Source organism: Lolium rigidum, chromosome 2, assembly GCF_022539505.1.
Source record: "Lolium rigidum isolate FL_2022 chromosome 2, APGP_CSIRO_Lrig_0.1, whole genome shotgun sequence".
In the NCBI taxonomy this organism is placed as follows: domain Eukaryota; kingdom Viridiplantae; phylum Streptophyta; class Magnoliopsida; order Poales; family Poaceae; genus Lolium; species Lolium rigidum.
The window spans coordinates 102,507,034-102,513,178 of NC_061509.1; positions in this window are offsets into that span (position 1 = coordinate 102,507,034).

Consider the following 6,145-nt stretch of genomic DNA (forward strand, 5'->3'; position numbering starts at 1 on the left):
GTTACGTTGATTTTCTACTTCACTTTGAAATTCCTTAAACTTCTCGAAAGTTTCGGATTTATGTTTCATGAAATAGATATACCCATATCTACTCGGATCATCCGTGAAGGTTAGAACATAACGATAACCACCTCGCGATGCTACACTCATTGGTCCGCACACATCGGTATGTATGATTTCCAATAAGTCGGTAGCTCGCTCCATCATACCGTGAAAATGGAGTCTTAGTCATTTTTCCCATTAGACATGCTTCGCATCCGTCAAGTGACTCAAAGTCAAGTGATTCAAGTAATCCATCAGTATGGAGTTTCTTCATGCGCTTCACTCCAATATGACCAAGACGACAATGCCACATATAAGTAGAATTATCATTCAATTTAATTCGCTTAGCATCAATGTTATGTATATGCGTATCACTACTATCGAGATCTAACGTAAATAAGCCATTCTTTTGTGGTGCTTGACCATAAAAGATATTATTCATAAAAATAGAACAACCATTATTCTCAGACTTGAATGAATAACCGTCTTGCATTAAACAAGATCCAGATATAATGTTCATGCTCAACGCGGGTACAAAATAACAATTATTTAGGCTTAAAACTAATCCCGAAGGTAGATGTAGAGGAAGTGTGCCGACAGCGATCACATCGACTTTGGATCCATTTCCAACGCGCATTGTCACTTCATCTTTCAGTAGTCTTCGTTTATTCTTTAGTTCCTGTTTCGAGTTGCAAATATGAGCAACCGAACCAGTATCAAATACCCAGGTACTAGAACGAGAACCGAGTGAGATAAACATCTATAACATGTATATCGGATATACCTTCTTTCTTCTTCTTGACAAGGCCGCTCTTCGGATCAGCCGGATACTTGGAGCAATTACGCTTCCGAGTGTCCCTTCTCCTTGCGTAATAGCACTCGAGCATCAGGCTTAGGGCCGTTCTTAGGTTTCATAGGAGGCGTGGCAGCTTTCTTGCCACCCTTCTTGAATTTTCCCTTAGACTTGCCCTGTTTCTTGAAACTAGTGGTTTTGTTGACCATCAACACTTGGTGCTCTTTCTTGATCTCAATCTCAGCAGCTTTTAGCATGCCAAAGAGTTCAGAGTAACTCCTTGTTCATGTTCTCGCATATTGTAGTTCATCACAAAGTTCTTGTAACTTGGTGGCGGTGATTGAAGGACACGATTAATCCCCGATCCGTTAGGAATCACTATTCCCAAGTCATTGAGTTTCTTCGCATGCCCGGTCATGGCGAGCATGTGCTCACTAATGGAGCTGCCTTCTTCCATCATACAGCTGAAGAAATGTTTCGATGCTTCATAGCATTCCACGGCCGCATGAGTCTCGAAAATAGTCTTTAACTCTTTCATCAACTCATGAGGATCGTGGTGCTCAAAACGTTTTTGAAGATCGGATTCCGGATCGCACAGGATGGCACACCGAACTTGAGAGTACCGAGTTTTCCGAGTCTCGTAAACAGCTTTTACTTCATCGGTTTCAGTTTCTGCAGGAGGGTCACCTAGCGGTGCATCAAGCACATATTGCAGATTTCCGCCGGAGAGGAAGATCCTCACATGACGGAACCAGTCGGTGAAGTTGCTACCGTTGCTCTTAAGCTTTTCTTTCTCTAGGAACTGGTTAAAATTGATTGGGGACGCCATCTCTACAACATATATTTGCAATAGTTTAGACTAAGTTTATGACAAATTGAGTTCAAATTTTAATTCAATATAATTAAAAATCTAGGTGAACTCCCACTCAAAACAATATCCCTCGCATTGTCTTAGTGATCACATGAACCAAATCCACCACACCATAGTCCGATCATCACGAGACAAGGTGTAATTTCAATGGCGAACACTCAAAGTGTTCATCATATCAATCATATGATTCATGCTCTACCTTTCGGTATCACGTGTTCCGAGACCATGTCCGTACATGCTAGGCTCGTCAAGGCCACCTTAGTATCCGCATGTGCAAAGCTGGCTTGCACCCGTTGTATGCACTTGTTGATTCTATCACACCCGATCATCACGAGATGCTTCGAAACGACAAGTCTTGGCAACGGTGCTACTAAGGATGAACACTTTATTATCTTGAGATTTTAGTGAGGGATCATCTTATAATGCTACCGTCGCGATCTAAGCAAAATAAGATGCATAAAAGGATTAACATCACATGCAGTTCATATGTGATATGATATGGCCCTTTTGTCTTTGCGCCTTTGATCTTCATCTCCAAAGCACGGACATGATCTCTATCATCTTCGGGCATGATCTCCATCATCGTCGGCGAAGCACCAAGGTCAATGGCGCCGTCTTCATGATTGTCCTCCATGTAGCAACTATTACAACTACTTTGAAATACTACTCAACATGAAATTTAAAGACAACCATAAGGCTCCTGCCGGTTGCCACAATACAATAATGATCATCTCATACATATTCATCATCACATTATGGCCATATCACATCACCAAACCCTGCAAAAACAAGTTAGACGCTCTCTAATTTGGTTTGCATATTTTACGTGGTTTAGGGTTTTCGATATAGATCTAATCTACCTACGAACATGAACCACAACGTTGATACTAATGTTGTCAATAGAAGAGTAAATTGAATCTTTACTATAGTAGGAGAGACAGACACCCGCAAAGCCTCTTATGCAATACAAGTTGCATGTCGAACGAGGAACAAGTCTCATGAACGCGGTCATGTAAAGTTAGTCCGAGCCGCTTCATCCCACTATGCCATAAAGATGCAAAGTACTCAACTAAAGATAACAAGAGCATCAACGCCCACAAAACCATTGTGTTCTACTCGTGCAACCATCTATGCATAGACACGGCTCGATACCACTCTGTAGGATAACGTTGCATAGAAAACAAAAATTTTCCTACCGCGAACACGCAATCCAAGCCAAGATGCAATCTAGAAGACGGTAGCAACGAGGGGGTATCGAGTCTCACCCTTGAAGAGATTCCAAAGCCTACAAGATGAGGCTCTTGTTGCTGCGGTAGACGTTCACTTGCCGCTTGCAAAAGCGCGTAGAAGATCTTGATCACGATCGGTTCCGGCGCCACGAACGGGCAGCACCTCCGTACTCGGTCACACGTTCGGTTGTTGATGAAGACGACGTCCACCTCCCCGTTCCAGCGGGCAGCGGAAGTAGTAGCTCCTCTTGAATCCGACAGCACGACGGCGTGGTGTCGGTGGTGGTGAAGAAGTCCGGCGGAGCTTCGCTAAGCGTGCGGGAAGTGGAGGAGCGGGGCGACTAGGGTTTGGGGAGAGGGGGCGCCGGCCACTATAGGGGTGCGGCCACCTTGGTGGTGTTTGAGGTGGCCGGCCCCCTCCCCCTTGTCCCTCATTATATAGGTGGAACCCCAAGAGGTGGTGTCCAAGTCTTCGAATAAGACCCGAACCAAATCCTTCCATAGGAGGGGGCAATCCTAGCCCAACTAGGACTCCCACCCAAAGGTGGGATTCCCACCTCCCATGTGGGGGGTGGCCGGCCCCTAAGGGGGAGTCCACTTGGGACTCCTCCCCCACTAGGGTTGGCCGGCCATGGGGGTTGGAGTCCCTTGTGGACTCCACCTTCCTTGGTGGTTTCTTCCGGACTTTTCTAGAACCTTCTAGAACCTTCCATAGAACCTTCCGTGACATTTTATTCTCATAAAATGACATCCTATATATGAATCTTATTCTCCGGACCATTCCGGGACTCCTCGTGATGTCCGGGATCACATCCGGGACTCCGAACAAATATTCCAACTTCATTCCATATTCAAGAACTACCATTTCAACATCCAACTTTAAGTGTGTCACCCTACGGTTCGAGAACTATGCGGACATGGTTGAGTACTCACTCCGACCAATAACCAATAGCGGGATCCGGAGATCCATAATGGCTCCCACATATTCAACGATGACTTTAGTGATCGAATGAACCATTCACATACATTACCAATTCCCTTTGTCTCGCGATATTTTTACTTGTCCGAGGTTTGATCTTCGGTATCACTTTATACCTTGTTCAACCTCGTCTCTCGACAAGTACTCTTTACTCGTACCGTGGTATGTGGTCTCTTATGAACTCATTCATATGCTTGCAAGACATTAGACGACATTCCACCGAGAGGGCCCGGAGTATATCTATCCGTCATCGGGATGGACAAATCCCACTATTGATCCATATGCCTCAACTCATACTTTCCGGATACTTAATCCCACCTTTATAGCCACCCATTTACGCAGTGGTGTTTGGTGTAATCAAAGTACCTTTCCAGGTATAAGTGATTTACATGATCTCATGGTCATAAGGACTAGGTAACTATGTATCGAAAGTTTATAGCAAATAACTTAATGACGAGATCTTATGCTACGCTTAATTGGGTGTGTCCATTACATCATTCATATAATGATATAACCTTGTTATTAATAACATCCAATGTTCATGATTATGAAACTAATCATCCATTAATCAACAAGCTAGTTTAAGAGGCATACTAGGGACTTCTTGTTGTCTACATATCACACATGTACTAATGTTTCGGTTAATACAATTATAGCATGATATATAAACATTTATCATAAACATAGAGATATAAATAATAACTACTTTTATTATTGCCTCTAGGGCATATCTCCTTCACTCTCCACTCCCAGCTAGCTAGCTTTGCCAGAAAGCCGATTGTTAGAGCATCTCCGTTCGGGGACCCTAACACCCCTCCCCTACAGGACTATTGTAACATCCCAGGATTTGGGGTTACAAAAAGAGAGGAAACAGATGTGTGCATTGCATTCATGCATAGAAAATCCGGAAATTTTTTGCGCTTTCAAATAAAACATGTCACAGTAACTGAAGTTTTACTTGACTTGATGGTATTGAAGTAGATCATCAAGTCAAGTTAAAACCTTGTTTTGTGTAGAGATGAATTGATCTATGGGTTAGATCAACTGGAACTAAAACCAACACAACAACTAATTAATCAAGGATCAACTACTTGATCTTCTCAAAGATCATAATATGGTATTCCTTGTCATAACATATGGGTATATATATTCAACTACAAACCAAAGAATAGAAAGAATTGAGAAAAACTATTCTCTACTTATCGTTTCCATGTCTTAAACTAATACATGTTCCTACCATGAACCTCATGGTATTCATTCATTCCACTTCATTCTTGGATTCATGACAAGGAGATGAACACTAGTATTATTCCTAGTTCCACTTATTCTATTATTCTCTATCCAAAATAATCTAGAGAAGAGAGATGTATCTATTAGAGAAGTAATGCAATGTCAACACTTGAGCTAAAGTCCTTGGATATAATCCATTTCATTGAGAAGTGGTGAGGTAGTACAACTTTAAAGGAGTAGAACCACATTCTTGACATTAAGAAATAAAGTAGGAACCATTCAAACAAAACTAGCCAAGTGGAGACTTAACCTATTTATATTTAAGGAGATACTATGAGTATCTCATACACCCTAGAGTAATGTTGTTTATACAAGATATTCAAGATAAAGTGTTACACTCAAGTTATTTGAGCAAGCACTTGGTCTTGGGGATGAGAGTGAAATCTTCTTAGTCAAACCTTTGGTAAGTCAAACCCATGATCATCAACATTAGGTAATGATCATAAAACCTAAGAACTTTAAGTTAGGAGCTATTAAGAATAAGTTGATCATGATAATGCCATGATCATTCTTTGGAGAAATAGGAGAAGAAGCCATAAGTTAAACCTAGTATAATAAGCAGATATCATCAATCACATGAAATCATAGGGAGACTACTAAGTGAGAAACCCTAGATCATTCTCCACATCTTAAGTAGTGAAACACATGAAGGATATCAAGACCTTGCCTAGTAAAGCCTCTATATAAACCTAAATGATCCTTTGAGGTAACCACCTTATTAATGGGAGGAAGATCAAACCCTAGTCAACTTGACATATTCCTTGCACACCTAAAACCCTATATCATATTCGAACCTATAGTTATGTACCACTTAGATATCACATCTTTATTTCACTTATAGTTCAACTAGTGAACATAAGTAAATCCTAAGACCATGACCTAAACTCAAATACAAGTAAGGTTGTTAGATGATCAGTCCTAGTTGTGCATCACTTGGGTGA